Genomic DNA, 25,400 nt, shown 5'->3' with positions numbered 1-25,400 from the left:
GCCACCACCTTCCTACCGCAGTCCACCGCAGTAACAGCTCTGGAGATAGGATCATCTGGAAGAACTTCTCCAGTTCTGGAGATGGGATCATTGTGTACTGTAACTATCCCTCTACACGGACTAACCCCCAAGTAAAAAGCTACTGCACAGAAGAAAGCAGGGGAGAACGATGAGCTCCTCATCAGAGCACACTGCGGGCACAGTCAGTCCTGATGCAAGGCTGCAAACCCGTGTGGCAGTGGGGAAGGTCAGTGGCACAGGTTTACTTGCCCATGGACATTCCTATGGAATGTCATTCCTTGTTGCAAAGTTGGAGATATTTTGACCAAAATAAAATTGCAGTCAATAGTTCACACACAGGAACAGCAAGATGATGATGAAATTCTTTTGGTATGAGCTAATAATATAGAAAGGCCCCTCCTTTTCTTTCACCGTTGTTTATAAACACTATTCCACAACATGTTTGTGTCTTAAGCAAAAAAGTAAGTGCCCAAGAGTTGGATTTTTATTATCCTTGTGTGGCCCTTCCAAAAAAATGATATTCTATGATTCTATGAAATATTTGATGAGACTTGCTAAGCCTAGGCAAGCACTGCATCCACACAGAAATGTTTCCTAGGAGTGTATTGGGCAGCTGTCCATAAAGGATGTATATGAAATTCCTTATTTTGTTTCCCCCAACACCTCATTTTTGTGGCACTGCTTACTACACTGCAATCCAAAGTGCATTATATAGAAAAGGTAACTAAATATTAATCATAACTCTAACCACATAGTGAAAACCACAATACAGTGCTATTACACTTATTTTTATTAAAGGAACATGAATTTCTGAGTATCTTGCCTGAGCATTTCTGTCAGGGAAATTTATTAATAGGATATTCACTAATGACCTTGGTAATCTGCTAGTTGTCTTGCATCTCTAAAGTAGATATAGTGCATATTCCAGGGAGAGTTCTTCTCCAGTATGCTGTCAAAGCATAAAAGCTTTCCCTCCTGCTGGATGATGTGCTTTGTTAAAGAGGGAAGCAACCTGATTTGCAAATGCTGGAATTTGATGAATCACCTTTGGATGTCTCAGGAGGTCATAGGTCCTGATCACGATAACATGATTTTAATACAGATCATTATAACTATTTAGAGCCTTTTCTGGGCCATCTTCTTAGTCTTGAATCTAAAAATATCAATTAAAACGTGAGTTTTAGCTTATAAAAGTGTTAGGAGATTAAATCATGTCCAATTTTAAGACAAAAAGTGGGTACCACTACAAAAAAAAGAAAAATACATTTACGAGTAAGTTATTAAATATTAACAGTATAATTTCTAGGTGCTTTGCTCTGAATTACTTTGCCTAACTGTTGTATGTCTTCGCCTAATTGTTTCTTCTTGTTCATCAGTGTAGCACTTATAATAACAAATATTTTTTTCTGTTCTTTAGGCTGGTGGATGTCACTGTGATCTTCTAAAAACATAAACATTTTAAATTAAAGATGTAATATTGCTATTAATTTTAATGATCCTTTAAATTGTTCTTAGTTCATAAGTGTTCTGTTATTACCAGGAACATAATTGTAGAGGCAGGGAACAAAACACAGAAGAAGGTTATGGAATGCATAGGAAAAATCATCTCGTGCAGACAAATAGATTTGCCGTTATAAAAGGTGTGATAAATTTTAAAGCAGACTTGGGCACTTCAATAGGACTACTAATCGTGTTTACATTTACAAGAACATGTCAGAAAATGTATGATATGCCAATTTCATTATTGTAATAGACTTCTTGACCTCCTTGTAAGTCTTAGGTTACTCATTGGAGTGACACTATTTTACTGCTGATTGTTTTGCATCTGCTGTTCCAGGGACCTCCTAAAATTGTTAGGAGGTGTAGAAGTAAAATGTCTGTTACATGCTTTCCACTGAACTATCATTCTCTGTTGGATTTTTTGCTTTAGCAATGACCAGTTTCTTCTCCTGCAATCTCAAAAACCTAGCTTGACAGAACAGACAATATTCCGCAGATTTGGAAGGTATTAAACAGAAATATCTTCCTAAGGGTGTGTTCTACTAAGCCTCATTTCTAACTGTCTGGGCGGTTGCTGTGATTCTCCACTCATTCATTCCAAGATGCGTCTAGGGATTTAATCTGAACCGTAACCCTATAGCACGCAGGTTACAGTGGTGAAGTTGCCAGGCCTGGTCCTTTACTCGTTTGTTTTCTGCACATAAGAACACCTCATTACTTTCCATTCCCACTGGTCACCTGAGTTTTGAGACCAACCAGAACACAGCTGCCTGGAGCCTATGCCCCTGCCAAGCACACTCCATTAATCCATGACCAGATGGGGTTTGCTAATGTTCATCAGCCATGTGGATGTGTAACCCACAGCCATGTTGCTACTTGGTGCCCATATCCAGTGTGAAAAACAATTCTTAGAATCATAGAAACGTACAACTGTTAGGGTTGGAAAAGATCTCTAAGATCATGAAGTCCAGTCCTTGACCCAACACTGCCAAGTCCACCACTAAACCACATCCCCAAGTACTACATCTACTCATCCTGTTAAACCTTCAGAGATGGTGATTCCACCATTTCCCTGGGCAGCCTGTTCCAACGCTTAACAACCCATTCAGTGAAGAAACTTTCATTAATATCCAGCATAAACCTCCCATGGTGCAACTTCAGGCTGTTTCTTCTCATCCTATTGCTTTTTTCCTGGGAGAAGGGACAAACCCCGTGCAGTCTACAACCTCCTTACACGTAATTGTAAAGAGCAATAAAATCTTCTTCTAGGGTCTCACTATTGCCAGAGGGGCACTGGGATACAGCAGGTGGCATTTTAGGCGAGTCATTGTCACCGCCTCACTTTGATATGGACATTACTACACTTGCCAAGCACGAGCCAGACCCTTCTTTTTTCCCTAAGGAGAAAAAAAAAAAAAAAAGAAAAAAAGATTTTTTAAATTTTTTATGCGGGTAAACCTGCCTCACACACAGCCTCTACTCCTTCACAGAGGTACATGTGCTCTGACGGGAGCTGCTGAGCCGGTGCGGCCCCGCTGAGGGGCTGCGGGCCGGGGCAGGCGGGGCGGCAGCGGGGCCGGCGGGCACGCACACGACATGGCGCCGCGGCCATCGCCCCCCGGCCCCGCCCGGCCGCCACCCTGCGGGCCGCGGCTCTGGGCGGCGGCCGGGGCGGAGGGAGAGGAGGGGCGGTGGCGGCCGGCGGCCGGCGGCCGGAATCGTTTCCTGGGTAAGCGCAGCGGGCTGGGAAGCGTTTCCGGCAGGCTGGCCGCATCCCGCAGCGGCTTCGGGCGCCTCCGGGGCCGGCGGCGGAGCAGCGGCGCGGCGGGCAGGTGCGCTCCGCGGCGGCAGGGCGCGGGAGGGCACGGTACGGCACGGCACGGCACGGCAGGGTAGCGCGTCCCGTCCCGCGGCAGAGCCCCAGTGCGCGGCCGCCCGCGGTTCCGCCGCTCCGCCCGGCCCGCTGCCGGTGCGAGCGGGCAGGAGGCCAGGGGAGGGTCCCGCCGCCCTTGCTCGGGGCCGTTGCGGCGCATCCCGGTCTCGGGGGTGCGGGGCCGAGGCCGGCCTGCGGTCCGCTGCCTTCCCCCGGTGTGCAGGAGCGCTGCCGCTGCTGCTGCAGAGCGCTGGCCGAGCCTGCGGCGAGCGTGGGCTCTGCTCCCGCGGGCGGCGAATAGCTACGGCAGCTGCTCTTGTTCTGCTGCTGGTGGTGCGGAAAAAAAAGCCTGGAAAATGGTAAAAGTGCCTGTAGTAGTTTCTTTCCTTTTTTAAATTTATTTTTTAATTTTTTAAATTTTTTTATTAGTAGACTGAGCGGGTTGAGCTCTGTGATTAAATCATACTCGAGGGTTACGCGGGGGGCTGCAAATGGGAGCGTGCAAAAAATACAGACCTCAGAACAAAACGTGGACCCCATGAATCCGCCTTGGAAGTTGTCAGGAATTCGCTTGGGTCCCAAGGCAGCAACGGAGCTACTTTTCGTTGCGGCTAGAGAGACAGATAAAATGGAAAGTGTAACGGTTTGTATTTGTACTTCATTGCTTTGCCTGCTTGTTTGCGGTGTTTTATAATTCTTTTGGCAGGGCTCCTGCTTGTTAGGGAGGGTAAGTGTACTTCAGGGCTTTAAACACAAAATAACAAAACCGAGGAAAAAACCCAACTCTGCAGTGGTGGTGCGCTGGTAGGCTTTGTGTGCTGTGGATGCTGCTGGTATCTGTAGGTGGTAAATGGGATTTGCAGTCAGTTGTTCGGGGTAACAGTGTCTGCTGCAAGTTTCAGTGCTTCCCCGAGATCTGCTGTGTTGCCCCCGGAGCTGAGGTATAGTTGCTGCTGAGCTGCTGCAGGTTTGCTGTGTCCTCTGGCTCGGAGGTGTGCTACTCCAGTTTGTTCTAGATCCTACATGTTGTGCTCTGGTATTTTCTGAATGCCTGAATGAGTTGTCTATCTTGTGTTTAAAACTATTTTCTGCTGGCATAATTGCATTTAGTTAAAATAAGAGTGCAGATGTCCTAGCACTTAAAGGAAGAGACATCCTCTTACGGTGACCTTGGGACAAAATCTTGGCTGATTAATTTCCTTGCCTGGAACAGTCATGCGGAGTGAGGATATTTTTGTTCTTCCTTTACAGCAATGAGTGTGTGATGGAATACTTTTTGGCTTGTATTTTTTGGGGGGTTTTGTCATCTGAGGGAAATCAAAGTCTGGACAAGACTCTTTGGGACGAAGAGTAATTTTATTCTGTGTTATGAAGAAAACATAACTGTTGTAACAAGGAGGAAGATTCTTGGCTCTGAAACAGCACAAGTGAATGTGCCTTTCCCAGCAAGAGTCATCTCAATAGTAGATTACAACTGTGGGAATCATTTGCTAGGGGAGGAATTGCATGACTTGGAAACCTGGATTATTCTTTTTGTTTTCAGTTCTGCAGCTAAGTTGGAAACCAGTGACAAAACTGCTCATTTTTGGTGCAGTATTGAGTAGACTTTGTTGTGCCATTGCTCTGGAGGGACGGAGTCTTCCTTAGGAAATGCCTGAGGAGCCTAGAAAGGGCTGCTGCAGGATTTGAGCTGAAGAAAGTGGTGACTTCAGGAGCTTAAGGGGGAATTTGAGTACTTGAGATTGCCTGCTGTGAGGATTTTTTAGCAGAGGTTGTGAAAAACTGAAGTGAATCCTGGTAGTTGGTGGGTAATGGTGAGCAACTGACTGATTGCATCTCTGTCAGATAGCAAGCTTTGACACAGGATGTGTAGTCATACTTGAACACATCATCCACACTGAAAACAAACTATCCTGTACATCCCTTTCTAGTGTGACACAAAGTCCTACCTTTGTGCCCTGCTGTGAGCAAGGAGCTCCATTACTGGGAGGGGAGCAATAGAGCCGGGGATGTGCTGGGTGCACTGGCTGGTCACTGACCGAGTTGCTGCTATGGAGAAAGTGAAGGTGATGGCGGAGTGTGTTAGGCCAGGACACATCAGGAGTGGTGGTGGAATGGGTGTGAGCCCCTGGGGAGTGCCAGCCACAGGTTCTCTCAGTGCAGACTGAGGCAGAACAGCGGTGTCAGTTATTCCAGAGAAGACTAGGAAAACCTGGCTTGTTTAGCCTAGCAAATAAGGCTGAGATGGAATATGATTGCAGTCTGCAAGTACAGCTGGGATATAAACACTAGAAAGGGAGAGAGGAGCTATTTAAGCTAAAGAACAATGTTGGCGTGGGAGGACATGGGTATAAACTGGCATGAATAAACTTAAGCTGAAATTTACACAGTTTCTTCCCTAAATGGGCTCAGGTTCTAGAACAACCTTAAAATGGGATAAATGGGAGTAAGCCCCTTAACTGGCTCTTGAGGATGTGTTGAGGAAGCCTGTATTGTATGCTTGGCTATGGCAGTAGGAGAGAAGGATTGGTAACTCAGGAAAAGCTTTTCTGTATGTCTGAGTTAACTTAATATAGATTTTATGTGTTAGTGTTTCTTATTTTTAAATTCTGACATTACAAAACTGGTATAAAAATGCCTGCTTTACAGCTTGTATTGCTATATGGTTGCAATGTGCTTAGTGGCTGCTTTCTGACATGTTTTGCATGTTAGTTTTTTTCCCCCTCTAAAATAATGCGGCTGACAACTGCATCTAACTGCATTGTGTGGAAAATCTTTTTCCTTAAAGTCCAAGCTGTGCAAAAGGAAACTATATGTTTGTATGTATGAGCTACTTGACCCTATTAACTTTCAGGTTTAAAAATGAACTGCAGCAGTTCTGCCCCCCCCCCCCCCCCCCCCATATATATAAGTAATTCATAAATCCTCTCAAAAAGGAGTTCTTGGGGGACTGTACAGTAGACCCGGATAGTGTGAACTGAGACCAGTTCTCCAAGGTATGCTGTGACTGGAAGACCATAATTAAATTAACTTAAATTTGAAAACAAGTCTAGTGGAGCTAATTGTGCATGGGTTTTGTCCCATTTGTTGTCCTGCAAAAATAGCTGAGTTATCTGGCATGGTGGTTGCAGCAGTTGAACTTGTTTGAAGTCTGTAGTTGGTTTGAAAAATATTGTGTGTGCAACACGGAATGCAGCCAGCTGCAGATGCTGTATAATGGGTGCTGTGGCTGTCAGCAGTATCTGACTGCTTCTCATGATGATCAGTATCCCAGCACCTCTCTGCCTGTTTCCTTTTCTCATTATGCTTTGGACAGAGCACTGATCTATGCTGTCCCCAGAGATTTAAGGGCAGAGGGTGTTTTTGGAATGCTTTGTGGAGTGTCCTGCTTTAGTTGCCTAATTCTTATTACCCTTCAGCCTGCTTTCCTTGTAATCTGTTGTCTTCTGCAACCTTTTTTTTTCCTTTCCTTTTCCTTTTTTTTTTTTTTTCCCTTTGGTCACCATGTAAGCAGATATCAAAGGAAAAATAAGAACAGGATGCCCTTATTCAAAACTTCCTCTCTAGATACTCTCTGAACCTCTGGCTGTTCTCAGCTTGGTGTTACCAGAGTTGGGTGCAAGCTTTCCCTGCAAAACATTTGGTGGCTTTTGGTGCCTGTCTGGTCTGTCTGCAGCCTCCTGGGACCTTGTTGCAGCCTCTATGGCCTTTAGCCAGGAGTGTTGCTTGTCTGTAGGTCTGCTCCTGGCTGTGAAGAGAATTCCTGCTTTCTGCTTGGCTTCCCCTGGATCCCTGCTGAGATTATTTTCTCTTTTACCACTTTCCATTCACCTGCAAGGGGTGTTGCAGGTGGGAGGGAGCTGTCTACAGCTGTAGAGCTCTGGCAGGAGAATTTGAGGGAATTGTTGTGGTGTGGAGATTTCCCTGGGATTGCTGATGAGCGCTGGTTTACGTGTGCCTCATCTGGGAGGTCCTGGTTGCTGAAGTCTGTTGCCAAGGGTGTAAGAGCAGATCCTGCAGCAAGGAGATGGGAAATGAATGTAGGAGTCTGCCCTGAGGAAGACAGCAGGCACTTGGCCTCCATCACTCTCAGAATAGTGAGTTAACCTTGTTAAAGGAAGTGGATTTCTTTATGCCTTAAAAAGATGAAACTCGATTTAGCTGGAGATCTAAGGTCAGCCTCAAAGTTCCGTCTCCTAATGTTAAAACCATTTTCTTTCTTTAACCGAAACATGCTGAGCTTCAGTCTTCCCTGAAAATGTGATATTTGTTTGGGTAAGTATTTAGATCATGACTTTTACTGCTGAACAAACCCTGCATCTGAGTGTAACACTGATTAGTGCATTTTTAAAGTGGTCTGCATACCAATTAGGATGATTAACTAGATGCAAATATGTGCCTTTATCAGTAGTCTTTGCTGCATTTGATACTGAACACTGATCTCAGATGAATGAAGTCGGGCACAGTTCAGTCTAGGAATTCATGAATGTAAACTACTAACTTGAGTAGTAGTGCATTGAAAGTAATATGTGACATAGGGAGGTTTCCTAGAAAATAAAATATACAAATTTTTCTTCTGATCTCAGTCCCAGATAGCCAATGTCTGTAATTCTGGTTTGTTTTAACTTTGAATAGTGCTATGGCTGTAAAATACTTTAAGCAAAATCCAGGCAGACTTCTATTTGACAGTTTAATCTGTCTGACTTCACAATTTAAAAACCTCCACTAAAATCTCAGTAGTGGCCTCCTGTAGCTATGCCAAAATGGAGTTATAACTCAGTGATTTACTGCTGTTTGGCTGTTCTTATTTTCGGGAGAAGACTTAAGGGGAATCTTCTTTTCCTTTGTCTTCCTTGCTGGATTACATTGCACTCCAGATAATATACCCTGTCAGACAAAGTATCAGCTCTGTCTGCCTTTGGGAAAACCCTCCTGGAAGCACTAGTCGTGCTTCACTATGATATGCTTTTAAGCAATTTTGCAGTGTGTTTAGCTGTTTTGTTGGAGGTTTGTTTTTCTTTGCCTTTAGTGCAAGTGCAGTTTGATTTTCAAAGGCACCAAAAGGAACATTTCTAAAGTACTTCTGCAGATTTCAAGTGCAGATGATGTGTTTGAAAATACCATTTGGATTTAATGTTGGTGTTAAAATATGTTTCATGCAGTACTCTCTTAGTCACAACTGATTTTTTCCTTATGTTCATTAATTGGTTATGGAGGGAGGTTTCCTGATGTAATTACTGTTTGTGAAGGACAGATTCCAAAGAGAAGGAAATTCACAGGCATTAATGTTCCTTACCTTTATGAATTAACTTGTTTTAACAGAAGAAGGTACCATAAGCTTTATATATTTTGTTGTTGTCATCTGTTGTAGAAACGTATCTTTTCTTTGCAGTGTTCTCAGGATAGGAAGCCCTCCAAACAGCTATTAAATGGCAGTCATTAGTGTGACTAATATTGCCACAAGTTGGTTAAGGCTTTATTGGAAACCTTGTAAGTGTAATTTCTCAGATGAATTGAAGGGAGATGCTGCAGGGTTCCTACAAGCCAGCTACAGAATTCAGCCAATGAGGAGCTTGACATTAAGCCATCCTATGTATCTAATGTAGAATTTAATTTACCCAAACTACTGCTTCCACTTCATAAGGAAGCGTAAGCAATAGTTTGGGTAAATATGGCAACTAATTAATTGCTCTTGTGTTTACACTTGCCTTGTTAATTCTATTTGCAAAGAGATTTATTGTTAGGAAGAGATATTTCTTAGCAAGGTGTTGAATTGTATAGCTATGGAGAAAGCTGTGCAGAGAACCACCGTTAAACATGAAAGGGAACTGCAAGGAAGAGAAATAAGGAGGAGGAATACTCTCCTATGGAGAACTTGGCACTTGACAGATCAAATTGGGATTTAAATGTGGCATAATGGAAAGAAAGATTAATTACATTGTGTAAGTGAGCTGGAGATACATACAAACCTGCATAAAATAAGTCCATGAACTTACAGCAAGATGCATTTGGAAGTAAATACAGTAGGCAGCCTGGCTGTTTGGGATGAACATGGCATTAAGGAAACCTTCAGCACTATGTGATGATCTTGTCTCCTGGGCACCCTGCATGCCTCCTGTGTAAGCAGGAGGGGCAGATCTCCATGGTATTTTGTTGATGGAGGTTTTGGGAGTTTTTTTTGTGTTTTTTTCCCTGATACCCATCTGGGTGTAAAACCTTTGGGGAATGTGAGATCTCACCAGGTCAGGCACTCTGGTGGAATGGCAGGTTGGGAAATAACTCATATTTTTCGAGTCGTGTGGGAGCCTCTTTGCTTTTTTCTTGGTTTTTTTTTCCTCTTCTTTCCTTCCCTCTCTCTTTTACCCACCATAATTCAAGAAAACAGTGAAACAGCGGAGGAACCATCAGTAAAGGGAATGGTTTAACACAGCTGTATATGAAAAGATACATGTACTCAGACAAACAGGGTTTTAAATTTTTTTTGAGAAGTTTGACAGTAATTCTCTTTAAAAGTTCTCCAATTTAGAAAAAATGTTTGATGATGCTTGTGTATTTGAAAAGAGAAACATTAGAAAAAACCCATATTTTTAATTATTTGAAGTTTGCTTCTTAGAAACATTTGAGATTGGACTTATTGTTAGATAACTTTGTAGGTTGTTAAGATGATTAACAAAGGATATTGAAATAACACAAAATAATGTTGGCTTTAAGCATGTGTTATTATTTAGGCATGTGCAAGAGCTGCTAGGAAACAATGCTTAATGTGTGTTTTAACCTTATTTTTATAATCTTTGCATGCTGTTAGGTCAGCACTGATATGTGTAAACTTTTTCAGTGAAATATCCTATATATTTCCTTTTGAAGTAAGGATTTAAACATGGGTAAAAATGGTGATTCTGTATCTGCCAAAATATAGGAAGCATTCTGGTAGAGGCATATCAGCATTGAGGGAACAGTAATTCTTTTCTGAAAACCAATACAGATATGTCCTAATGTGATAAAGATGGTGCTGTTTGTCAGGGAAATGGCTTAAGTGTTCCCTGGGAAGTTTGTCTTTGCAGCCGAACAGCATGTCAATATTGTGATGCTCTTGCACTAAAGTGTAACTCTTGATGGCAGATCACAGAAAAGTCAGGAATTCTCAGTGAGAGGTCTGTGTGGGGAAGGTGAACGAGAGGGGCAATTGGGAGACTCTGAGGGATGTCAATGAGGCTTGATGCCAAGAAAATCCTGAAGTCATGGGATCCTCAGAGCATGGTAAGAGGTTTGTTCCTCAGGCAGGAGTCACATTTCTGTTGTTTTCTGTCTTGCTTTGGGTTAAAACTCAGCCAGCATATGTTGCATGTTGGTTCTGAAATACAGTCTTCATGCTGTGGTTTTGGCCAGCGTGTGTAGGAACACATGCAATGATGTGATAAGGTTTTACTTGCTTGTTTTTAGGCAGAAAACAGGGGGATCCCTCAGTGCTTCCCTGGTCCAACCAGCAAGTCAGGAGGTAATGTTTGTTCTCCCTCCTTTCCAACGCATGTGCACACGTTACAGGGAAGGGAAGAGCTGACAGGCAGCGTATGGCAAGGTACATCCCTAAATTTGCTGTTTCCCTGGTAACAGAGGCTCTGGTGACCCTTGTAACCTCAGAGATGGGGCAGCTGAGAGCTGTCACTGTCCTTGCCTTGCAGTAACCCTGAGGTTTCATTGAGCAGTGTACCCTGCCAGTGTGGAGAGGCCCAGGAGCTGGTGGCTGGCTGCCTGCCATCCTGCAGCACAGAGCCTGCCTCAGCTGCTGCCAAACCAGCAGGTAGGAGTGCTGGCTGGGTGGAAAGCATTTTGTGGGATTTATCCAAAATAAATATCTAATTTTGCATGGGTGAGGCTGAAATTCTTCAGCTGCACCTCCTGCTAGAGCAGAAGAGAAACCCTTCTTTTTGTCCCAATGCTTTTCTAAGCTTCCGTGCATATGCAAGGTAAAGCTATTATTTTCCTAAATTTAAAGTTTGGGTCCTCCTTCCTTGAGTTGTGATGGATGTCTAGATCTATACTGCTTTGAAAACCTGTTTGAAGACACGTAACCCAAACTTCTCTGAACCTCCCCCGAAAGGCTCACAATTCAGGCATTTAGCTGAATTTTTGCTTCTGCTCTGTGCTTCTACATAGTCCTTGAAATGTAAATATAGAGCTGGAAAAAATAGCACTTGATCTGGTATCCCAGCTTGCACTAGGACTTAAATTAGGAAATATGAGCTTCTGCTATAAATCAGAAATTTTAGTTTGTAAGCCCTTAATTTTTGGCCTGATAAATCCTATTACTCCTCGAAGGCTGTTAAGGTTCATGTCTGTAAGTCCCAAGGTTGTTTTAAATCTGTGGGTTAAATAACACATATGCAAAGGTTTAAAAAAAGGCTGTCAACCCACACAATATACTGGTTATAAAACCAAGACTGGACAGTGTGGGGCTGATTCAGGAGACTTCAAACCTAGCTAGTGTTGAGCTTTGGCTTCTGCTGCCTATACTTCCTTTGCTGCAGTACAGGGATGGGAAATTCACAGGCTGCTGATGTTTGTTCTAGTGTCATTAGTTCTCTCAGAGTAAAGGGTGGATACTTTTGGCACTGTGTCACCAGGCTGTCCTAGAGAGCTCTTCCATGGCACACAGTGTGAGCATGTCCAGAGTTCTCCTAGAGCACTCTTGCTTGGCACACAGTGTGAGCCTGTCCTGAGTTTTCCCTGCTGCTGAGTGCAAATACTTGATAACTTCCTCAGGCAGATGGTGTTCAGACAGGGAGCTAGGCTTTCCCCATTCTGGGGTTGTTCTTTGAGCTGAGGTTGCAAGCAAATGTTTTGAGCATGGGTAGATGCAGTGTGCTGTTATGGCAGGATGTGTATCCTCCTTGCATGAGGTGAGCTTGAAAGGAGGTGTTGAAATTCTGGATCCTTGATAGTAGAGGATGAAACTGAATTTGAATAGATTTTAAGTTGACAGAGGAGATGCTCTAAGGAGAGTGACACATATACCCTGCAATTGCAAAGAGAAGATACTACTGCTCCCAAAGGCTGGCTCAGGAAAGGCACCTGCCAGAGGACTCAGGTGGAGGCAGGAGCTAGTACATAAATAGATGAAGAGGAATTTAATTACACAGAGGAGCTAGATGATGAGATTTGCTGCAAAATGCAACAGTAAAATAAGCCCAAGTCACTTGCACAGAGTTAGACACTAACCTGGATGTAAAACTCTTCTGTGGAGCAGTGGGGAGGCGTAGTCTGCTAAGTACAAATAAATCCATTTAAATGTTTTCTAGGTTTCTTTCTTTCCTCTCCTTGTCTGTTTCAAGGACAGGCCAGGGTTTATCCTGTAAGATTCTAAGTAACCAAATTTGAAAATAATTGTGTTTTGTTTTGCAGAAACTGAAGTTTCCACATAGGAGTTTCACATACAAGCTATGTTCCTTTGCATTTTCTTGGCTATTCCTGATGTGGTAGTGTCTGTAGCTTTTATTATCTCTAATTCAGAAGCATAAGCTACCTCAAATGCTTTCACAGCACAGCAGGGAGTTTTAATAGGCCATGAGAGACCCTGTTTAAAGCTTGTCAAGTAGCCACAGCTGCTTGGTAAAAGTGGATGATTAAAACCCAGTGTTTTCCAAAGGCTTGTGAGCTGAGTGTGACAGGCTCATTGATTAAGCCATGTTTTTGCCTCCCTCAGAAGCTGTGAGTGAAAGAACTTTTGCTTTTAAACAGGACAGTGCACACATGAATGAATACTTGACTCTTGTGGTGGCTCACACTTTCTTACCTCAGATGGTATCTGCACAGCATACAGGATATGGTAGTAAAATTATTGGTACTTTTGAAATGGGTGTTGTCGAGGTTTTCAACCTTAACTAGAAAGCAACACAATATCTTAAACTTGATAAAATGTTTCCATTTGAAGCAATAGACTTTTGTGTCTGAAGAGCACATCAGGGTTTTACAAGGTGGAGTAATGCAGGTGAAGTTAGATTGGTTTTCATGAGTGTTTGCTGAGGCAGAGCACACACAAGGAAAGCTCTGTGGTGAAACGACAGTATGGGTTGGATACACTTTGATGGGGAGCAAGTATTTAAAAAAAGAGGTAGCTCTACTAGGAAGTCTATCTCTAGTGCTGTTATCTTAAGGGTCACCAGGGATGGCTTCAGAAACTGAGCTTACTTTAGAACAGCAGCTTATGGTCAGAATCAAGATCACGAAATCCACTTCCAAAGAGAAGTAGTGCTAGGAGGCTTTTACATGCTCATTCCCCTCATTTACTCCATGCTTTTTCATGGTATAACAATATCTGTGTTTAAAACAACCTTTTTCTTAAAACATTTATCTTCGAAGAGAAAAGCAAAGTGCTCTTCCAATTAGGTGCTCTGAGTACAAAGTTAAGAAATAGCATGCCAACAGGAATTTTTAGATCTGCTGGTTTTCCTGTTGTCACATGGATTTCACCACATGAATACAACTTTTGATAATTACACCCTTGACCCAGTTACTCTTTTTATGCTCTCCTTTTCACATTGAGTCAGGCAAGCATAAACATTTAATGTATATTAGAAATGAGAAGTTTTGTCTTCAGAAATGAATCACAGTGGAAGGGGAGGAGGGAGAACAGCAAATCTTGGGGGTGTTTTTCCTGCATTCTAAAAGAAATTGTTTGGTAGATGCTTAGGTCCTACCACACTGATGGAGCTTCCCCCCAAACAGTGATTGTGATAGATGAGTTTGTTAAACTGTATTAATTTTTTGAGCTGAAAACCTTGTGTGCAAGTTGCATGTCACCAGTGACTGTGTTGCCAAAGAAGGTCTGTTGATGCCACCACTTAGGCAAGTGGCATGGTTTGGACTTTACTCCTGTGAGATGGTAATTGACTGCTGGCCCATATTATAAGGGCAGAATAAGGCATTAAGAAAAAGAAAAGGTGCTTTTTAAAAGAGGGAGTAATTACCATAATAATTTTCTGAGTAGGGCCATTGGTAATATAAAAAAAAAAACTAGTCAATTTTTTTTTTCATGAGGATAAAAATAGGAGCTAGAAGTGATGATGATATACTAGACACTTTGAGATTGCTTTTATCACAGGTTATCTGTTTTCCTGAACATTCACAAGTAATCATTATCACTTAGTTCCTTCAGTCTTTGTCTAGAGGAAACAAATCTTATTTTTAGCCTCCATCCTGGTTTTGTCTAAATCATTCATTGCTCTTCTGTTTCATTAAGCTGCAGCCAACCATCATGTGGGATCATATTATTATTATTATTATTATTATTATTATTATTATTATTATTATTATTATTAAGGAACTCTGATGCTTCAATTACCTGTGTGCCACACTTTTCAGTGCTATAAAAGAGAGGTTACACACTGCCTGCCACCAGGCAGGCATAGTGACAATAGTATTGGGATTTTTTTCTGTCAATTTTTGAGAGACTGTTATTAAGACTGTCGTGTATGTAACCTTTCAGCATACAGAGCATAAATTGCTGCTCCAACTAAACTTAGAATATGAAAACAGTAGAGCTTTACTCCAATGAATTAATTCTCATGCTCTCAGGTATCAAAATTGGTTAAAATTTGGTGGCTCAAATTCGCGTCAGTGACCCCTTTGTACAAACATATACTTGTTATCTCTGTGCAGCAGTGTGGGATTTCTGGGGACGAGCACTGCAAGCTGCCAACTGAACTGAAAGGTCTCACGACTCTATTCCCCAGCATGGAGTGACTTAACACCTCTCAAGGCCTGGGACACAATAGTGCTTGCCTGCAATTAGCTGCTTGACTAATTCCCAGTGTTGGTGGTTACTGGTGGTCACAGAGATAGCATTGCTGCTGTCCTCTACTAGGTATTTTGTAAAGAACCGAAATTAATAGGTAGATTTTGTTGCAAAAAATGTGGATTTCCTTGAGGTGACTTTTCTTATCGGGAGGGAAAACACAAACTTTGAATTTCTCCTTCTCAGCAGACCATGTATAGAGCAGACTGCGGCTGCTTGGAGTAAGTGAAACAGAAGCTGTAGGAAAAGCTGTTATTTTCTTGGGTGACTAACCATGTTTTTTATTCTCTGTATAGAATCATAGAAAGGCTTGGGTTGGAAGGGACCTGAAAACTCTTGTTCCAACCCCCCTGCCATGGGCAGGGACACCTTTCACTAGAGCAGGTTGCTAAAAGCCCCATCTGACCTGGCCTTGAACACCTCCCCAGGGACTGAGCGTTCACAGCTTCTTTGGGTAATCTGTTCCAGTACCTCACCACCCTCACAGTAGAGAATTTCTTCCTAATATCTATTCTAAACCTGCTCTGTTTTGGTTTGAAGCCATTTCCCTTTTCCTGTCATTATATCCTCTTTCTCCATCTTTCTTGTAGACTCTGTGAAACAGAACTGCATGGGGTTTTGGGTGCTTTTGGTTTTTTTAAACCTCTACTCTGAGCAATGAAGTATTGTGTTTTCATTCTTTGCATATTTCTTGATTCGGTTCAAATAGAATATAAACATGTGTAAAAGTTATCTATTTTCCAAAGTGGTAACAGCCCTGGTGTGTTTGAAGCACAGTGTGTGTTTACAGAAGAAATAGTCAGACTGTTAAATTTTAAAGCAGATATTAAAGGAAAGAATAGTTAAAGCCATGTATGGAAAATGGGACAAAATGCAGCATAAGTTAATCTGTTGGTAGACTATGTCAGAGTAAATGACTCTTTATTTTCTTTTTTCTGCCTTAAGTTATGAGTCAGAATAAATATTTTTATTTCATCTGGTCTTTAACAAAACATTTGTTATGGCAGTCATTTGAGTTACAAAGCAGTTAAGGGTTGTACTAAAGGGGAAACAATAGAAGAGCAAAGGAGATGCCTGGATTGAGGAAGACTAGGGGTGGGATGTTGGCAAAAAAACATTGTCACCCAGAAGTTAGGAGTGCTCAAAAGGTGCATTAATCTGGGTACTAAATAAGACGTTGCAGATGTATACAGACAGACTAAACCCTTATACAGATGAAGTAGAGCCATTATACAGTATACTGTAGAGTTCTTCTCTAGGAAGAAATTAATAATTTTAATAATGAGAACTGAGAAAGATAATTAGAAATCCAACTTGGTGTAAGAAGGTTACTTGTTCTGAACATAAGTATTGGCTTTACTCCACACAACACTCAGCATTTCGGGGGGACATGCTTTGGGATTTCTTGTCCCTTGCTTTGTCTGGTCTTTCCCTGCCTTCTTTCCAGCTCTGCCTCAGTTTGCATGTTTTTGATCTCACCTCTTCTTTCTGAAGTTGTACAGTGCTCTTTGTGCTTATAGCTCTGGAAAAGCTAATTGAAAGCTAAGATTTTGCTAGTTGTCTTTGGAAGTGGCACAAAGAATGACTGGACTGGCTTGCTCAACCTGGGGAGAGGGAGAAGTGCTCTATAGTTCCTGGCTTTGAACTGCTTGAGGCTAAATGGTTTCCCAAACTGTGGTGGCAACTTCCTATTTGGCTGCTTGGAGGTGAATTGTAAAAGCTTCAGCAGAGTTTGGTGTTTCTTCCTGCAAAAGCTTTGGCAAGGATTTACTGCATACATAATTATAATAACAGTGTGTTAAATACAGAAGGTTGTATAATACATTATTATTTATTAAATACCATCATGATCTGAATTTATAAAGTTCATAGTTGTGTTGTGTGTGACCTGAAATTCCCCAGGTTTAGGGCTTAGTTTATATATTAGAGGTGCCTGTCCTAAAAATACCAAAGGACATCTCCTTTCCCTGATGTTTTTAAGTGTCAGTGTAGTATTATGGTGTGGAAGTGATTTGTATCTTTGAACACAGTGCTGGAGAAAGATGGGCAGTCCTAGGAGCAGTGCTGGGATTTCCCTGCTCTCAGCTTTCCCCAGTTCATGGTATGTAAGTTATGGGCTGCCATTTCCAGCCCATGAAGACAGGGAGTGATGATCCACATAGTCTCTTGTTCCTTGCAGGTCTGCATGGCAAATCAAGGCAGCTCTGTAAGGTCAACAGAGAAGATATTGGAGCAAGAATGAGGGTTAGCTTCTCTAAATACTCTTTATGGTAGCAATTCAAGATTTTATGTAGACAGTCATTGGTGAACCTTTAATATACATGGTAAGAACTTTCCTGTGTTAGACTCAAAGAACAGTGTAGAAAATAAATAAGTTTTTCCTGCCTAAAGGAAAGCATTTGCTATCTTTGTTACTGATGAGTGGTATGCTGATTCTGAGTAACCATTGTGATTGGTGTGAGTAAGATATGATGGAGAAGTGTTAACTTTGAGTCACTCATGGCCGGAGTTAAATATGGCATTGTGCATTCTTAATTCTGTAAAAGACGTTGTTTCCAATATTCCTAAAAAACCTTTGGATCTGAATAGCTTGGGATACTGCTATTAAGTTACGACAGGGATTGTGATGTTCTGGGAAAACATTTTTACCTGCCAGGGTAATGTTTGTTCATTTCTCTTAGCAATATGTGGTTCCTTTGGCTTTGCTTCTGCATTTTAGGCAGTACTTTAACGTCTTCAGTGCTTTGATTTTGGCCTACTGGTGCTAGTAGAATATATGTGCTGGAGGACTTCCCTCTGATACAAGTGGGCCCTGAATCACGTTTGAAAGCCATGGCACTTTGTTCATACAGAATTTTGGCTCTCCCTCCCCAAACTGGACACTGGGTCCTGACACTGGGTCATTGCCAACGAAGAGCGCAGAGACAGCTTCGCTCCTTCTTGAGGTACCTGGCTCTGAATGCTTTGGCTTTAGGCTGACAGTGTCCGAGCATCAGCCAAGTTGGAGCATGTTTTTCATGTTCTTTCCTGGCAGACAGTGAGACCTTTGTTTCAGGATTGTTTTTCAGAGAGATGCTTTTAGTCCTAGCATTTCAGCTGGTACTTAAAAAAAAAAAAAAGATATATATCCAAAACCCATGAGAAGCTACTTCTCTGATGAGGAGGGGACTGGAGTTTGAATCAGATTGGTGATATTTTGAGATCAAGATACACTTTAATTGAAAACATTCCCTTAATTCTTGCTATAAAGCATAATTTTTGCTGTAGAGCAGCTGCGAAACACAAGGTAAAGTTGCCCTAAGGTAAAGATTTATTGACTTTGCTTTTTTTCTTTCCTCCCCTTCTAATACAATCTGCAGTATGTTGTGAAGTAGGGTAGCTGTGTTTGGACTCAAAAGTGTTTTGCAATGCTTAACTGACTGCAGTGGGTTTGATACAGAGCAGCATTCAAAAAAAACACGGCTTTGTGTGGAAGGCAGGAGCACAGCAACAGGCAATTACTAATGGGTTTGTACATGATGCAACGGGAGTAGGGAAGCTGTGGCTCAGAGCAGAGGAGCTGTAAGCATATGTGCTGTTTGATATTTCACTCTGCTGGGGTGGGTTGGACCATAAACATCTCTCCCTGTTTCCCTTTTCGTGTTTTGCTCCCTGCCAAGGCAGATGTAAACTTGCAGTGTTGTTTGAGGTTTCTCTGTACAGATGTACCTTTTAACTGCAATTAGGGCAGAACACCTCCCTCCCTGGTGGGTAACCTGTAGTAGCATTGCTCATGTCCTTGTGTGACCAGAAATAAAGATAAACAAACACTCTCCTGCTGTAAAACTTTCCCCCAGGTTGAAATGGATAGTCAGTGGGGCTGATTAGTTCTAATTTCCTCCCCCCCTGCCCCAAGCAAATAATTAAAGGTTGCTGTTAAATTCACCTCATTCTCTATTAAGGTCATATTAAACTGCCTTACTTAAGTTGTGTTTTCAGTGTTGGTAGAGGAAAGCGTTATATTGATAAAAACACTTTATTGTGGAACAATTTTTAAATTATATGGAAACATAGTATTTAGCAACCAATAAAATTATTTGTGTTGCAAGACACCAGAACAAAGGAGTTATGAATGTTGTGTATCTGCCATGAAGGTGCCTGCCTTCAGTTCCTGCATCACCTCTTTGTGCTTAATCACGGAAGGATCTGTCTACACTGGCAGTGCTGGGGAATTTAACACATGCTCTAAGGATGTTTTTAGTTTATGTGAGGATTCCTGCATATTTTAAATACTTGGTAATTGTGCTTATGTGTTTTGGGGAAAAAAGTGGAGGGAGGTGGCTTGAGTAATGTTGTTCAGTTGGTAGTAAAATAGTTAAACATCTATCTTTTCTTACCGAGTCAGATTTGAGATAGAGGTGCCTTGTAGTAGTCCCTGGGGAAATTTCTCCACCTGGATTCTTAGCACTGGTGTTCAAAGTGCCAGCTGCAATCTAGTGTTTGATCATGTAAAAGATAACTAGCATGGTAAATACATCTGCAGGGATCGTGTGACGTCCAGGAATTGGCAGGAGGGAAATTCCTCAGGCTGGTTGCTGGTTTACACGCAGGTCAACTCTTCTTTTGTTATGGATGTGAAGAAAAGACTTCAGTGAGAGCCAGGCTGTTTCTCCTCGAAAGACTAGTCAACAGATTGTTTAAGAATTTACAAACTGCAGGAATTAGCAGCCTGGCAGCCTAAACTGTTACAGCCTTTGAACAGCATGTGCTCAGGAGCATTTTTCCTTTGCCTTGTCAGGACAGCTACATTTTACAGTGGTCATTATGCTCCTGGCAGGGTTTGCAAACACATCCAGTTGCTTTGGCTTGACTCCTGTTGCTGCAGTGTTTTGTTTTTCCAGAGTGCCTTCAGCTGCTTTTCAACACCTTTTATCAATCTGGCCTTACCACAGCACGGAAACAAGAAAGACTTTCATGGAAAGTCACTGTCTAGACACTGACTGATGTTACTTCTGTGTTTCATCATCCTCTTCTCCAGCATGGATCTTTTTGGCCACAGAGGTAGGGAAAGCCCACCAGCTCAATGGCAACACTGTAGTGTAGCAGCATTGCAGTGGAGAAGTTTTTGCTGTTGCTAAGTGGTGGTTTTAAGTTAGAATGGGGAGACTTTATTAAATTTAAGTTTTTGTGTGTTTTTGCGTAAAAAGAGGACTTCTTTTCTGAAGTTACCTAATGCCCTGAAATACGTGCAGTTAGTAGTTTGGCCAAAGTTGTGGTACATCAGTACATTTCAATGAAAACCACAAAGTGTTCATGGCTAAGGATACCTTTCATGAACTTCCTGTTCAACTCTTTAAAACAAATAATATTGAGGTATTCTCTTCCAACTCCTTTCTCACTGTAAAAGTTTTGGTTGTTTTTTTTTTTAATTTTTTGGTGTGCCTTGGAAACTGCACTCTTCATTTTAAATGAACTTAAGAATTCATTTAGGAGAGGTTAAAACAAAAGGCTAAAAATTTCATTTGTTTTATTTTTCTATATTCCATTTATTTCCAGACTCCCAGCACTTCTGAAGATTTGAGGCAGAGAAGCTGGGGAGGTTATAAAGTGAAGGTGTGGGGATTAGATGTAAGTGCAGCCATCCCATCTACAGGGATACAAGAAGGGTGCTGCTGCTAGCTCTTCCAAAAGCTTGTTGAATCCAAAAGAAATCTCTTGAAAACCTTCAAATACTTGAAAACCTACAGACTAAATGTAGTGTGTGGTTTTAGATTCATGCTCTCTTTCAAGAGCTTCAAGCCCACATCTCCGAGCACAGAAGAAAGGAATATGTGGAGAAGTCAAAAGAAGAACAACAGGCATCTCACTGCAGCCAGCTGCACTCTAACTTGGTGCTATCTCTTGCCATTACAAAAACAGTGTATGGCATCCTTGGTTGTAAAAGCTGGTTGTGGAGGAGGGTTGCATTCTGCTTGGTGCTTCTAGCTGAGGACACGCATATTGGATGATTAAAAGAACCATTTGGGAAAGATGTTGCTTATGTCACTTCATTGCTGGGGTAGTTGTGGTTGATGTATCTGTGCTGTGAGGATGGTAATAATCTTCTTAACTCGAGTAGAAGTTGTGCAGCTTAGTACTTCAGAGCTTCTTTTTGGCAGTTAAGATAAAAGATACACACTGTGGTTAATGAAGGAATAGTGATGATAGGAAAAGAGTACTATCAGACACTGTTTTAACAGCTGTGGTTTCTATGATAAAGACAAATCCTTTCACATAAAACAAACTGCAGTTTAGTAATTAAGCCTGTTTTGAATATAAATTTATATTTAAATTCTGAGAGGAAGCTTTCGTCTGTCTCCCTGAAGCTGTGTGAAATCCTTTGAGGGGGAAGGGAGGGAGTGCTTAGAAAGCCATTTCTGATATCAAGTGGCTTCTGAAAAGCTAGGCTCATCAAACCCTGAATCTGGGGTTTGGGAGTTAGTGTTCACAGAGTGGGAAAAATTTATCGAGGAGCAGCTGATTCCAGAGTGCCAGAGGCTGGCTGACCTGGAGTACCCTTTGTGCCTGGGCATCACTCCTTGTCCCCATTCCCCTGTGGAAGGAGAGGCTGGTGGGTGCTGGGGGTTGGCTGCTCCCTAGAGCTGCTGGCACTGCTGCAGCCCCTCTGTGGGGCTCCCTGGCCAGGGTACTGTGAAGCTGAACAAACTCCAGTGGTAGCCAAGCTTGTAATCAATTAGGCACAAGGTGAAAATAACAAGGAGGAAAACCAAAAGGTGATAGCCGAGTGTGAAATATCACCAGGGCTTCATGAAGGGACTTATGATTGGCAGCTACTCAGCGTCTTCATCCCTGTGTGTGCAAGGTGAGCCAAGGTTTCCATCACAAGTGCTGCAAAGGCTAATTTGGTTGTATTCCTACATCTAAACATCCTTTGCACATTTCAGGGTGTCCTCTGCTTCTAAATAATGGTTTTTGTATCTCTGCTCTATCTGGTACAGGTGTTTACCTCCCCCTTGCTCTCAAGAGCCTCTAGTCTAAACATTTAGTCTAAACCTGATTTATTTGGGTCCTCTAACTTTGTACTTAAGTGGTATGAACAATTTTATCCAGTGTTCTGAGAAGTTGTGAACTCCTGTCACAGTTTGTACTCAGCACACTTTTTTTTTGGAAGAAGATAAAAGCAAAAAGCATGAATTAGAGTTCAGAAATTCTCCTGCTGTGCTCAGTGTGAGAAGGGAACCCAAAATCTGGAGGGAAAAGCTGTTGTTATGGCAGCAGAAATAATTTTTAATTGAGACTTGCTATTCAGATGTCGCTTTCATGTTTCCTATTTCTATCTTGAAAGAGGTCTGTGTATTATATGATGAAATAAATGACTTTTTAATATGCATATAACTAGTATCTCCCAAAACTCTGTAATTTAGGCACTTATGTGAATAATAGCGCATGATATATAATAGTATGTTGCCTTCAATTTTCCAAACTCTATTAGATAGGGCAATGATGCACAAATGTATAACTTCATTAGGTCTTTATGTTTAGTACTTTGCAGCCCACTTTATGCAGATATCTTTATTTGTATTGCAGTGCAATTGAATCACTGGAATAATCATCTGAGCAGTTAGGCTGCCCAATTATGATTGCAGTGAGTCTGCAGAGATTAATGAATACAACAACTTCTCTAAGTTTTAATTTTCTTTCCATTGAACAAAGTGTGCTGGAAGGAACAATTGGGAAAAATAATCAGGTTTAAACTTACTGGGTTAGCATACTGCTTCTGTCTGAATGGAAGCATTGACTCTCAGCATTTGCAGAAGGCAGCTGCCTTATGGCTGGGGCTTTCCTCTGAGATCCTGGGCTCTGACATCTTCACGTGAGGGTGTCAGTGATTCCAGTTCCCTCCACTTTACCTGCAGATTTGCTGTGTAAGGGGGACTTTCACTCCAGTGTAATGGAGAGAGCAAACTTCCACACTGTTTCTGGAGAGGACTGACAAGGCTCCTCAGTTGAGTATGTTTGGTCTGGGGTCCTTGAGCACCTTGAGTCCTTGCAGTGGGGACTTCAGGAAAGTAAAAATGTTCTCATTTTAAGTACTTTTTTCCCCCATTTTTCCACACCTTTTTTTTTTTTTTCTTTTGCTTTCCCTCCTTCTAGTGTCCTGCACTAGTGAAATGTTGTATGCAGTGATGTACAATTTGCCACAGGAGTCACCTGTATTTTCCCATTGGTGTCCTGCTTGTGTTTGCCTCACTTTGTTTTTGCAGAAACACCCTTTCATTATAGCTGAAGCATAGATTTTGTGCTCAGACTGTACATGACACTTCCTTATCTTTCTTTTGCAAGTGCTTGTTCGTTATTTCAGACTGTGTAAAGATCCAGACACCAAAATGACATCCTGAAAATACCAAAAGGCCTCTGGCTATTCTAGAAGAATTGAAATTGAATTCCTATTTTCATCAGGACACCATTAATCATATAAGCAACTCCACTGTATGTTTGAGTACAGATAGCTGTTGGGAACTGGTCTCTTGATACTTGCGCTGTTCCCTTAAAGTCTTTATTTTGCTTTGATCTTAAATGGCCACCTTCAATAGGGAGGTGAAGCTCACAGATGTGGACAAGCCATTTTTTTGTACAGGCTGTTACCTGAAGCGATTGGTCTCCCAGAGAGTAAAATCTACCAGGGCCCAAAGGTAGAGCAGAGCAGCAAGCAGTGAAATGTGCTTTTTATGGCTGGAGTTGATGAGTTTGAAGGGAGATCAGTGGAGGATTTTCAGTTGCATCTCCTTCAGTGATGGCACTCATATCTTGCAACCAGGCAGACTTGTTAAGTGTTGGTATTTCACTTGTCTGTGGTAACAGGTATGAAAAAAGGAAGGAAATGACAAGCTACTAGTCTGTTAGTGTTTTGCAGTGATTATGTGTGTATGCAGTCCCATCATTGGCATGGCATTCCTGTGCTCCATTACTGAATATTTCATCTCTCACTGGGACTTATCAAAACAGTTTGGTGGATAGTTGGGCGGTAACTGCTGAGCTTTTGCCCAAGTATGGAGAGGCTTTCCTCATGTATGAGGACTTAATCTCATGATACTGATATCAGGAGAGTGAGAGAATCTGGCCCTCATCTTCTGTTTGTGTTGAGATGATGTCTGGGCCTTCAGTAGGGAGAGAAAGTGAATGGTCTTTTGCTGGCTAGAATGTTTGTTCTGGGACCATGTCTTGGGACAAAGGGACTTTTAAAAGGAGATCCTGAGGAGAAGCTGGGATTTGGATGAGGTAGAAGAAGTTACCCACTGGAGGAACTAACATCCTGGAAAAGCAGTGACTTGGACAACACTATAGGTTACCTTTCTAGGATAGAAAGGAAGATGATGTAACAAATCTTGGTGGTTTCCAAGGACTACTTAATTAACTCTGAACAGCAAAAAAATTATAATCACAGTTTGGCTTGCAGAGTGGCAGAAAAAGGCATAAAACTTATTTTTTCAGCTGGAAAGAAATTCATCTGGGCTTGTTTTGAGGGCAGCAGGATAATTTAATTTTAGGGACATTGATTTATCTAAGCTTCAAGCTAGGACATTTTTTCTCTGAGAAAATAGATCTTTGCTCATGCTATATATATGCTTCCTGAGGTGGATGGTTTGAAAAGTCTTCAGCAGCACAGGCAGTACTGAGAAGATCATTAAGAAATGTGTATGTTCCCAGATGCTGAGCATGCAGTTTCTGAAACAATTTAAACTTTGCACAATTTATGGAGGAGATTCTGGTGTGTCTATTATGTGTGGAACAAGGGGAGGAGGGAAGCTCTGTGGCTGGGATAGATGTCTGACAAATCTCCAGATGCAGCAAAGTGTTATTTTAGTCAATATTCTAGAATTATGGAAGAGGTAGGTTTAAGATCAGAAAGCATTCAAAGGAGGGCTATTTTTTCCTTCTTGAGAGGCAGCCAGCTCTGCAGAAGTTCAGCATTTCCCTGACTTACCCTTGTGTACTGTTCGTGTGGAGCTGTCCTTCCCACTTGCATGACGGTCAGTGTGCAGGGCCTCATGATTTTCTGTATAGTTGTCTTTGTGTATCTTGGATCTTTTTGTCTCTTGGTACTGTTTGTTGGTGCTCCCTTGTTTTCCCAAACAGGTTGGCTTTGTATGGGTGGTAGCCAGGAAAGGCAGAGAGGACATTATAGGGCAGATAGAATCATGGAGTCATTGAATGTTTTGGATTGGATTGGAAGTG

The 25,400-nt window shown here is 41.9% G+C and overlaps 1 protein-coding gene across 15 annotated transcripts in view; it reads left to right on the top strand.

The window, feature by feature from the left end:
* The first annotated feature begins 3,214 nt into the window (after positions 1-3,214).
* APBB2 (amyloid beta precursor protein binding family B member 2) overlaps positions 3,215-25,400 on the top strand; it is a 165,861-nt gene continuing 143,675 nt past the window's right edge. For 10 of the 15 annotated variants that reach the window (XM_038136346.1, XM_038136354.1, XM_038136349.1 and 7 more), the window contains exon 1: positions 3,216-3,353. The gene's annotated coding sequence lies outside the window, so the exon portion shown is untranslated. Of the gene's footprint in view, positions 3,389-3,624; positions 3,754-25,400 lie in introns of those variants that run through there. The other 5 variants (XM_038136347.1, XM_038136357.1, XM_038136345.1 and 2 more) reach the window with 4 other exon arrangements.

Source organism: Motacilla alba, chromosome 4 (assembly GCF_015832195.1).
Source record: "Motacilla alba alba isolate MOTALB_02 chromosome 4, Motacilla_alba_V1.0_pri, whole genome shotgun sequence".
NCBI lineage: Eukaryota > Metazoa > Chordata > Aves > Passeriformes > Motacillidae > Motacilla > Motacilla alba.
Note: the sequence above shows the minus strand (reverse complement) of the source record. Positions and strands in the feature narration are given on the sequence as shown.